Source organism: Suricata suricatta, chromosome 4 (assembly GCF_006229205.1).
Source record: "Suricata suricatta isolate VVHF042 chromosome 4, meerkat_22Aug2017_6uvM2_HiC, whole genome shotgun sequence".
Lineage (NCBI taxonomy): Eukaryota > Metazoa > Chordata > Mammalia > Carnivora > Herpestidae > Suricata > Suricata suricatta.
The window spans coordinates 86,760,946-86,772,644 of NC_043703.1; positions in this window are offsets into that span (position 1 = coordinate 86,760,946).

Genomic DNA, 11,699 nt, shown 5'->3' on the forward strand with positions numbered 1-11,699 from the left:
ACTGTGACCTTGGCTCCAGGTTCAGCTTTAAGGGCTCTGAGAGTCTGCTCCTTATTTGTGAACTTGGAAGAGAGGATAAGAAACAAACAAAATCTAGTGCTCGACAACCATACCCTACTATGTGAAATCATGTTCCCAAGCCCTAAGAAAGCAGAGAAGGGAAAGGCAGAGCCCCCTCGTATCCAGGCATTTATTACCCACTTGGGAGACGATGACAAAGAGATTCCAATGTCACGTGCCAGAAGAAGACCTGAGCAGTACAGAGATGGATGAGGAGTCCCAGGTCTTCCCGGTATCCACACCTGTGGTTGAGTTCTCTCCACCTGCTCTGTGCAGGACAGAGTAGGGCTGATGCTGCCTCCCCAGACCTCATGGGTAGGGGCTGGGCAGCCCACCCATTGACTACTCTGTTGAGCACAAGCCCCTCCCAGATAAGCTTATCATTCCCATTTTCCATCAGAGGAGATGGAAGCTTGGAGAAGTCAGGCAACCCACACAGTTAAAGGGCCAGACCCAGATTCACAAGCTGGTTCCTTAGATTCCTAAACCCATGAGGGATGGCAGAGAAGAGACTGGCCTAAAAGAAGTGCACGCTGAGCAGGCGGAAGTTAGTGGACAAATGGGAGAGGAATATTCCAAGCAAAGGGAACAGAGCAAAGAAAAAATTTAAAGGATTAAATTCATCATGAGAAACATTTTGCCATTTGTTTGAGTCAAGTAATTTGTGCTCTAGACTTGCTTCTGCTTAACTCCATGGAATGCTTAATCTTTCTGAAATGTAATTCCCTTTCTTGCAAAATGAGGCATACTGCCAGGGTTGTAGGATGCTGTGTTAAATGTAGGTGCTTTCAGATGGTTAGGCGGTGTGTAAGTGCAGGACACTGCTGTTAAATAGATTCTGTTTACAGGTGACTACCAAGTGAAGGGCAATGTGTGTGAAAAAAGACAGAGTGTACCAAGAACTGCTGGGAAAGGATGTGAGCAGAAGCCTCTCAGGATGCTGCTCCCTGCTTCTGACGTATCCCAAGCGTCTGTGAAGCTCTCCACTGCCCCCTTCTTCCACAAGATGAGTGTCTATAAGAGGAAACATCCCAATGAGGAGGCAGGGGTAGTATGCCGGTGGATCGCACCTTCACTGGCCACTTCCCTGCATGACAGCTCTGCCTGGGGTCTGGGCTGTGAGTGCAGAAAATGCAGTTCAGAACTGGTACAGGGAAACATGCGGTGGTGAGCCTAGGACTCGGCGATCCTGAGGCTCTACAAGCCAATGCCCATTGTCCCTGCTCCCCGGGGACACGTCCAAATCATGCCTACCCTAGACTCCCTCAACTGTGGGGACCCCAAGGCCTCTCAGACTCTGCTCTTCCAGTTGCCTTGGCCTCCACAAGGAAAAAGGCTTTTTTATTTCTATCTTTCTGTGTGTGCTTACTAAATTTAACCTTATTTCTGTAAAACTATTTGAAAAATAAAGAAAAATATAGAAAGTTGCAGTTACCAGAGCCCACTACCTAAAAATAACTTAAAAATTTTGTGTGTGTATGAATGTTATTCCAGAGTTTCCCCAAACCTATAAGCAGAAGAACAGATTTATGGAAATAATTATGTAAAATGGCATTTTAATACACAGCTTTTTTAAAAAAGCAAATGCATTAAATTCAGCTTTCACTGAATTTGTCATGAAAAAAATGAAAAAGACTAGCAAATTTCAGGTGTATTTTTCTTTTGTTTTATGTGGATAATTTGTATCCTATTATTACAAAATATTACAAACATATGGAAATGTAGAGTGAACAATAAAATGACCTTACTGTCCACTTTTAACAAATCTGGACACGTGCCAAGATTTAGAAGTTTTTCTTTCTTCTTTTTTTTTTCAATAAAAATGTTAATGTGCAAAGAACTCATTAACAGAAATCAACCTATCGGCATGATTTCCCAACCAGTCAAATTCTGTTCTGTTCCACCTACCCCCAGGCAGGTGGGTACTCAACACCCACCCCTGCCCGCCCCACACCCCTGCCACCAACACCCCTGTAGTCAAACCAGTGCTGAAGTCAGACACCAGGCCCTGCAAGCATTTTACATTCATCGTCTTGTATGCTCACCCTTATCCAGAAAGTCTGCCCTGTTATTATCCCTGCTCCAGGGAAATGAGAACTCAGAGAGCAAAGCAACCAGTTCAGGTGTAAATGGCAGAGCTGGGATACAAATTCAGGTCTGTCAGACATCAGAGCCTGGGTGCCAGAGATAATTTCTAAAAGGATTTTGGCTATATGTAAGCCTCCCAAGTACTTAAACTGACAAGGAACAACAATTCTGGATGAAAGATTTCAAGAGCAGCTGGTAACAGCAGAGCGCCACGACTCCAAGCAAAGTGAGAGGAGATTTCTGTCCAGAACATCATCTCCCTGGACTTCCTGCAAGAAAAGTGTGTTTCCGAATCCTCTCCTCTCCCCAGCGGGGCAGGCAGTGAGACTGAGTGGAGCATCTTTCAAAACATGATGGAGCCTGAGCATGGCAGTGCCACCCTTGCTGATGCCTCCAGAATTCAACCAGGTGATCAAAATCCGGGGAGCTGGAAATCTCAGATATTAGCTACAGATGAGAGTATTTTCAAAAGTTGGAAATTCAAAAATGATCACTTTTGGGGAGATCATTTTGCAATAATGACTGAAGTTTAAAAAAATAAAAGATGTAGCTCTTGAAAGTTTTGGGCTCAAAGCCAGCCAGATGTGCCAGCCACCAGCTCGAAGGGCACAGAGACAGTGAGATGAACCAGTCTGACACCAGGTACACTGGGACCACCACAGCCGCTACCTCCAGCTGCAGTCTCTGTCTCTCAGTCCTACCTCATCAACAGGGCACCAAAAGACCTATGTATGAATTGCACCAGTCAGGGTGCACACGGGAGACAGAAATCACACCAGTAATTTGAACAGGACAAACTGTAACATAGAAGTGTATTAACTAGTAACAAGAGATCCACTACTGAGAAAGGATAAAAGAGCTCTAAGAAATTCTGTAGGGCTAAAAGGGAATTCCGAGGAAGGAGCCAACGTGGCTGAGACTCAGACCTCAGGGAGAGGGTGTTCACAGGGTTTTCCGAGCCATTTCTGGTCCATAGCCAGGGCCAAGACTGGGGATTAGGGAGCCTCCGCAGGGTATTAGCAAATCTCAGTGGAAGGTGAAAGCCCCTGGTGTCACACAAACCACTGGTGACCATGCCAGAGGAGCCAGAAAGGGGAAATACCTGAAGCCAAGCAAGGGGAGAGCCTTTCCTTCTGCAATGTCTTTCCAGAACCTCCTAGTGACAAATATAACAACAACAACAAAATGTTTACAGGGTCCAGCTCAGAATCACAAAAAAGGGCAGCGAAGTATGGATTTGGAGTTCAGAAGCAATAGATGAGTACCTAGCTGTAGCACTGTTTGCACAGCCCCAAATTAGAAATACCCACATGCTCATCTGTAGAAAAGGATATGTTAGCAAAATGTGGTAGGAACATACAACAGAATAGGATGCTGCAATAAAAATGAGTGAATTCTAGCCAAACACATGGCTGAACCTTAGAAACATCAAGTTGAGTGGGAAAAGAAGCCGCAAAAGACAACGTGCTTACAAAGCTTAAAAACCGATAAAATGGCATAATATGTTGTTTAGCTATACATCTAGACATAGAAGAAGCCATTGAGCAAAATAGGGGCGCCTGGGTGGCTCAGTCAGTTAAGTGTTCAATTTCGGCTCAGGTCATGATCCTGTGGTTTGTGGGTTCAAGCCCACATCAGGCTCTGTGCTGACAGCTCAGAGCCTGGAGCCTGCTTCAGATTCTGTGTCTCCATCTCTGTCCCTCCCCCACTCATACTCTCTCTCAAAACTGAATAAACATTAAAAAAATTTAATGAGCAAAATAATGAAAGAATATCCAAAGGAATGGTTATCTCTGGGGGTGAGATGGATATAGGACTGGGGAGAAGCACATGGTACTTTCAAATATCTTAGTAATATTCTAGTTCTTATATTAATGGCAAGTTCATGAAGATTCATTTAAATACTATGCCTCATACCTTACATGGATATAACACTTGTTACATATATACCTCTGTGCACGTCAAATATTGCTTAATAAAGTAAAAGGAATCAAATTGTAGGAGGTGAGTTGGGAGTTACTTGGGCTAACTACAGCGTCTGTTCAAAGAGCGTGGTTATCTTAACGGATACAGCTCCATGTGAACCAGGATGTGCCAGACTATTGGCAAAACAAATGCAAACCTTGCAGAAACATAAGCAAAGCGCCCAGGACAAAGGAAGCTATGGTCCCCCCCTCCATCAGTCTGTGAGGATCAGATTACATGGAGCTATCTGTCCCCAGTCCCGAGGGACCTTCCAGGAACACAGACCATCTGGAGTACTTTCCAGTAACACACAAATGGCTTTCTTGTAGTATGAAGACCAGATTTAGCCCAGGTAGTTCACAGCCTGGAACAATGGTAGGAGCAGTTGGAGGGAACTGGGTCTTGGCTCAATGAAAAGAACCTGTGTACAACTAAGCATGCCAAGTGTTGGTGAGGACATGAAGAAAATGTAATCCTTGTTTCTTGCTCATGGGAATGTAAATGGTACAGCCATTGTGGAAAATGGCACGGCATTTCCTCAGAAAATTAAACATATAATTATAATGTAATCCAGCAATTCTACTTCTGGGTATCTATCCAAGAGAATTGAAAACAGAGACTCAAACAGATAATGTTCGTAACAGCATTATTCCCAGTAGCCAAACATGAAAACCACCCAAGTACCTATTGACAAATGAATTGATAAAGAAAATGTGGTCTATACACACAGTGAATATTACTCAATCGTAAAAAGTAAGGAAACCCTGTCACAGGCTACAAGGATGAACCTTGAGGACATTATGCTAAGTAACATAAGCCAGGCACAAAAGAACAAAACACTATATATGATTCTATTTACACCAGGTACTGAAGAGTCAAACGCATAGAGACATGGTGGTTGCCAGGGGTTAGGTGGAGGGACTATGGGGAGACAGCGTTTAACGGACACAGAGTTCCAATTTGGGAAAACAAAAAAGTGCTGCAGATGGATGGAGGGGTGGTTGCACAACAATGTGAAGTACCTAATGCCACTGAATTGTGCACTTAAAAAATAGGGGTGCCTGGGTGGCTCAGTCAGTTAAGTATCTGACTCTGGACTTGATCTCATGGTTCGTGAGTTTGAGCCCCACGTCAGGCTCTGCGCTGACAGCATGCAACCTGCTTAAGATTCTCTCTCTCCTCCTCTCTCTGCCCTTCACCCCCCTCAAAATAAATAAACATTTTTTAAATAGTAAATTTTACATTATGTACATCTTACCACAGTTAAAAAAACAAAACATGTGTATTGGCTAGGGTGGGTTGTCTTGGCAAGTTCCCTGTTACTGAGAAGGTTCACACAGAGCCTGGTGACCATTTTTGGGGGAATAGTCTAGCCTGGGAGCTGGCAGGGCTCTGGTCAAAAGCTCTGCTTCAAGAACCCAGTGTGGAGTTGCAGGGCATGGAACAAAAGCAGGCTCCCTCCACTGCAAAGGGCTCAGCCTCCATCAAGTAAGGTAGATGTGTCTTGCCAGTAGACTGAGCTACACCCCATCATGGACACCTGGGCCCCTGGAGAGGCACTGCCTCAAGAGGCTTGAGGTCCACCTGGAGAAAGGTGGGTCTGAGGAGACCCATGCGAGCCATCTCCCCAGGAGTGATCTTAACTTTGGGGTTCAGACCCGAGCCTCAGGCCCTTAGTGTTACCAAGCATCACGGAGTTGCTCTCCGGCAGGACCAGACCCTGGGTAAGTCCCACTGCAGGTAACTTGCTTCAGTCCCTGACCAAGAGTCTGGCCTCACCCAGCACTGACCACCAGGCTCCAACCTGAGCCAGCCGACCTCTCAATTCTCTCCGACCCAGCCGACTTCCACTGTTTCCGAAGGGTGATCTGGGCCCAACAAGGGGAACGTCAATGTAGACTTACTGATAGTATGAACACTTAAAATTAGTCTAAACTTTGAACTGCAACGAACATCCAGACATCAAAAAGAAACTAGAGGAAATCTATGACAAAACTTCTGACAAGTTTAAAAGCTCAGTCTTCAACAAGAATAAAACCTGAATCAGATTTCAGGTCACTCTTGTGCCCTGGCTTCCCCAAGACAAAGTGGATTTGAAATAACGAATCAAACTTCTTACCTGTCCTTGTCCTTTGAGACTCATTTTCAAAGGCACCTCTCTCAGAAGCCACCCATTTTACTCAGCATAATCAGGTGTTTGTCCTGTGTGTCTTCACAGGGCTTTTGCCCCTGTCTTCACACCTTTTGTGGTTTTCTTGCCAACCAGGTCCAGAGGGCAGCATTTCGAATACTCAGCACAGTGCCTGGAATGCAGCAGACACTCAGCACATGGCTGCTGGAAGAGTGAATGCACGCACGCATAAAAATGAATACGGTGAAAGCATAATTTTTAGCTACGAGCCCAACTTTTGCTTGACTCATTATGACACCTAGTGGTGATTAATCTCCATTGCAGACCCCCCAAAACCCTCATAATTACTGTAAGTGCATTTCCCTTTGTTCCAGCAAAGGCCCTCTGAGTGCCAACTATGTGGCAGGGACCGCGTGAGTGCATGAGACACTTAGATGAGTTGGTCAGTACCTATTCTCGAGGGGTTTTAGGCCAGAAGCACCAAGTGCTGCTCATGACCAGAGAGAGTCAGTACCAGCTTTAATGTTATACCACTGTCGGGAGAAATGAAGGACGCCGAAGCTCCAATGGGCATGGATTCAATGTGGAGAAGGGCAGCTTCTGAAGGAAGTGGAAACCCTATTCCCTGAGCTACCTCAAGACATCATCCTGTTTATCATTCCCTTTAAAACTAGGCTGGGTTGAGGTGCCTGTGTGGCTCAGTCAGTTAAGCGTCCGACTTCAACTCAGGTCATGATCTCATGGTTCATGGGTTCAAGCCCCACGTCGGGCTCTGTGCTGACAGCTCAGAGCCTGGAGTCTGCTTTGGATTCCGTGTCTCCCTCTCTTTTTCCCCTCCCCTACTAATGCTCTGTTTTTCTCTGTCTCAATAATAAATATACATTAAAAAAAAAGAAAAAAAAAAACCTAAGCTGGATTCCAAGTTTCAAGTCATTGTCTCAATATTGCTCTAGCTTCTGCCAACATTCCTGGAAATGTAATACCTAAAACCACCCTGATTTCCTTATTCCCCTCCTATGGAGAAAGGGTGCTGGGGAAGGAGACTCAGAAAGAGAACCCAGTCCTGCTTTTTAGACTCTATTTTCTCCAGCCCTATATTCCTCTACTTCTCCAACCAAGCTTTAAAAAATAAATCCCAACTGGATAACCATGTGGGAAGCAAAAGCAGAGTTGGGCTTCTTATTCTAAAATATATTTTTTAATATATTTTAGGATTTAATATATTTTTATATAATGTATGTACATATTATACATATACACACACACATTTGAAATCATTTGTCTTTCAATTATGTGAAGGAATAATTTTTACCTATGGGCCAAAATAATACTTGGTTCATTATGACACCTAGGCCTCATCATTAAAAAAATATGTTATGGTATACTGATCCTATGGAATACCAGTTAGCCACCAGATATCAAATGTAATACTGTATTATCATTTAAATATGTTCCGAATATATTGCTAAGCTTTAACAGCAACAAAAATGCTAGAACTATCTCCAAATCCATAAAAACACTGTGACTTGGGAGGATGTTCATCAAGATGTTAACAGTACCTTATCTATGTGTATTTAGGCTCATTTACTTTCTTTGTATATTTTTAATATTTTATATGGCAAGAATGCACTGTTTTAAAATTAAAAAAAAAACACAAGCTATTTCCAGGAGCAAACAATGAATCCCTACCTTTCAAACATGTCCAATCCAGCTACTACACTTGGCTGCTGAGGCAGGAGATAGATGATTGATAGATAGATAGATAGATAGATAGATAGATAGATAGACAGACAGAAAGAAAAAGAAAGAAAGAAAGAAAGAAAGAAAGAAAGAAAGAAAGAAAGAAAGAAAGAAAGAAAGAGAAAGAAAGAAAGAAAGAAACACATAGGTATATAGACTGATAGAAGCATTGTCTTGTGAGAACAAGGGAAAAGCTACATTCTAAGATTCAAGGTGAACTACACGGTTCTTACTTTCCTTTGGAGTAACATAGTTCTTTCTAAAACCCCTAACAAGGCTAACGGACAGTAAGAACAATCCGTAACAATCAATATACACTATAAAAATTCAAAACATAAAAGCAGTTGTGAGCTGAGGCCTTGGGCTTTCCAAGTCACAGGCTCGGCTAGAGCTTCTCTGCCTGGAACAGACTCTTCCCAAGGCTCACATTTACAGTAAATGTAATTACACTTTAATGGCATTCATCTCATTCTGTCACTTTTTCCATAGCTCCTATTTTTAACCAGCACAATGGGAACATTTGTCCTCTGATTCACTGACGAGTTTTTAGGCCAGGAGTCTGGCTTTTAAAATGACAGTACCCTTAATCCTATTGCTGGTTTTTTAAATGAAATAACAGCCTGTAATTAAAACAATGAAGCAGAGGCAAACTCCGTGGGATAAGAATAGCAACTCAACACCAGATTCAGGTAATAAGACAGATCAGCCACTGTGCTGGAAGGCAGGAAAGGGAGAACAGAGTTCCGATCCCAGTTTTGTGGCCTTGTGAGTCACTTTGGGGTCCTGCACCACAGTCATTATGAAAAGGGGCACTGATTCTTAGATTCCATCAGTCAGGCCCACCCAGTGGGATTGACGAGAGTCAACCCAGGGCTGGAAGAGTCCCTGGTGACAGTTCTGCCCACTCAAGCAATGCCCTTGGGACTAGCAGAGCTGATGGGGCTGTTGGGGCTCTCCGTCCCATCATTTACCATGAAAAGGTGAAGCGTATGCCATCTCCCCTAATTCTGTAATCCCACATGGTAGTGGGAAGGACTGTGATGTCTGGGGCTATGTCACAAAAGGTACATGGCTTCTTTCTAGCTGTCTTCATGTGCTCTTGGGACGCTTCCTCTCAGAACCCAGCTATTGGGATGTGCAAAGCTGGGTTATGACCGACACACTAGTAGGTACCCCAGCTGAGCCAGGCTTCGAGCGTGGCCCCGGACACAGGAGTGAAGAAGCTCCAGCCACCAGAGTCCCTCCCAGCATCTTGAGTTTTCCTCACTGATCAACACTGTGGAGCAAAGGCAAGCCATGACCACTGGGTCTTGACCCATGGAATCTGTGAGCATAATAAAAGGGTGGTTGTTTATGTCACTCGATTTGTGGTGGGTCGGTGGGCAGCAGTCGCAACTGGAGCTCCATATCAGGTGTCACGTAATGAACACTTACCTCGTGTGCACCGTGTATGAGGCCCTGTCTGGGGCAGATACAATATTAATTTGTATTATACTATTAACCTTCACAATAGCTCTGTGAGGCCGATACTATTATTGTCTACATTTTACAATTGACGCAACTGAAGCTCAGGAAAGTTAAGTAACTTGCCCAAAGTTGCACAGCTACCAAGTAGCCTTCAAATTGAGATGATCTAGCTCTAGAATGCATACTCTTAGACCACTAGGTTCTGCCAAATCTGTGGCGCCTGAACTTTATGTACCAACTCTATCTAGGCCCTAGCATCCACTCCACATCCTTTCTTCCTTTCTACCTTGCCTTGCGAAGATACAATCAGACACTCCAGAAAACCCACCTATATTGCACCCCTCAAGAAAACACTAATAGAAAAATGCTTTCTCCTGAGGAAAGGGCAAGTTCATTATGCACTTTTCAGACCGGCCCCATGGTGACTCCTGGTTCCTGACCTGATTTTTCGCAGGCCCCAGGCAAGGGCTAATTTACGTTGCTGCAGCCATGCATGCAGCCAGAGATTGCTTCTTGAGCTTTAAGCTCTTGTTTAGCAGTCATTTTGTTTGGGTGCATGTTGAGTTCCTCACGTTCTGTGTGCTTATTCAGCAGGCCTGCTGTCTCCAAAAGAGGACGCTGCATGACAGTGGCCTTCAGGAGCCCTCGGGAGCTCCTAAGGGTTGGCTTTCTTTGCTTCTGTAAACATTTATACACACCCACTAGCAAATCCTGATTAATAAAGGATAATACTTTGTGGTCTTTTAGCAGAAACTCTCTTCCTTAATTTCTACTGCCATTTAAAAGTTTTTCCTAAAACCACAGGGTTAGACTCTGATTGTGGTGCCATTAGATCATACAAAAATCCTGCACAGATGTCTCCTCTACTTTAGGTATCAATTGAAAATGGAAAAAAAAAATTTCCTTCGGTTGATCCTTTCCAAACAAATAAAAGCCCTGGGTAAAAAGCCCTAGTTTCTTACCCACTTACTGTTTTATTTGCTTGCTTAAAAGTAATTGCCAATGGGGCACCTTAGTGGCTCAGTTGGTTAAGTGTCCAATTCTTGGTTTCTGCTCAGGTCATAATCTCACCGTTTGTGAGTTTGAGCCCCACATCAGTCTCTGAACTGATAGCATGGAGCCTGCTCGGGGTTCTCTCTCTCCCTCCGTCTCTCTCTCAAAATAATAAACTTAACATTTTTTTTAAGTCATTGCCCCTAAACATCACAGATTCTTCCCTCCCTCCCCTTTGACCCCTCTCTTTCAACTTTCCTTTCCTCCTTCCCTTTCTCCCTCCTCACCCTCTCTCCCTTCCTTTTTTCTTTCCTTAAACTCTTTACCTACTGGGTTTAGGGTAAGAACTACAGTGGGTCAGATGCAAATGGACACTAGGAGAAGGCACCTGTTTGCTGTGAGCCACATGTTACAGAGTCATTAGTGGCTGGTCCTATACACCTCAGAGTTCATTTCGAAGAGATCCCACACTCCTCTACTATTCACTGGCCAGCATACAAATATACCCACTACCGCTGAGGTTCATTCTCCCAAGACCTCTCACTGCCAGGGCTGTTAGCAGCAAGATCTACTACGGCAAGCTGGGGCAGATTAAAGACGCCTGGGAGGGAGGGCTCAAATTCAGAGTGCTTTCATTCTGCTTCTTATTCTGCTCCTGTTTGATTCTATTTTCTCTCTCGTACTCACTCTAACACAATGGAAAATGCCTTGAACCCCAGTGATCTTCATCCCACCATCTCTGAACATGGTCTTGTGCTTCCATGAGGTGTCCATTATTCTAAAAGAATTCACATTTTAGAATCCCAGAAGAGAAGAGGAATGGCCTAAATGCTACATAGCCCAGTACGTGGCCTGGTGTGGCTCAAAACTCCTCGTGTTAATACCATCCCTGTAATTTAGAGGGTATATCCATGAAAAGGGCTGGTGCACAGTCTGAGATAACTCAGTCAGCCAATATGCAGTAGAGACTTGATAGAGAAAAGTCAATCCAACAGACAGCATTTAATCTACATGGAGGGGAGTTGTCTTGGAAAGTGACAAATATCAGACCATAAGAATATAGAATCCTCTTATGCTTTATACTGAGACTTTTACTTGCTAGGACACCAAGAAAATAAATGATTATCTAGAGAGAGAGATGGATATTTCTTAATGTACTAAGAAAATGTAAAAGTGCGCAGAAAAAAAATAGATTATACAAGGGGGATTATGTGATGGTGGAAATGTAAAAGGGAAGCAATTTCCCAAAGTTCCC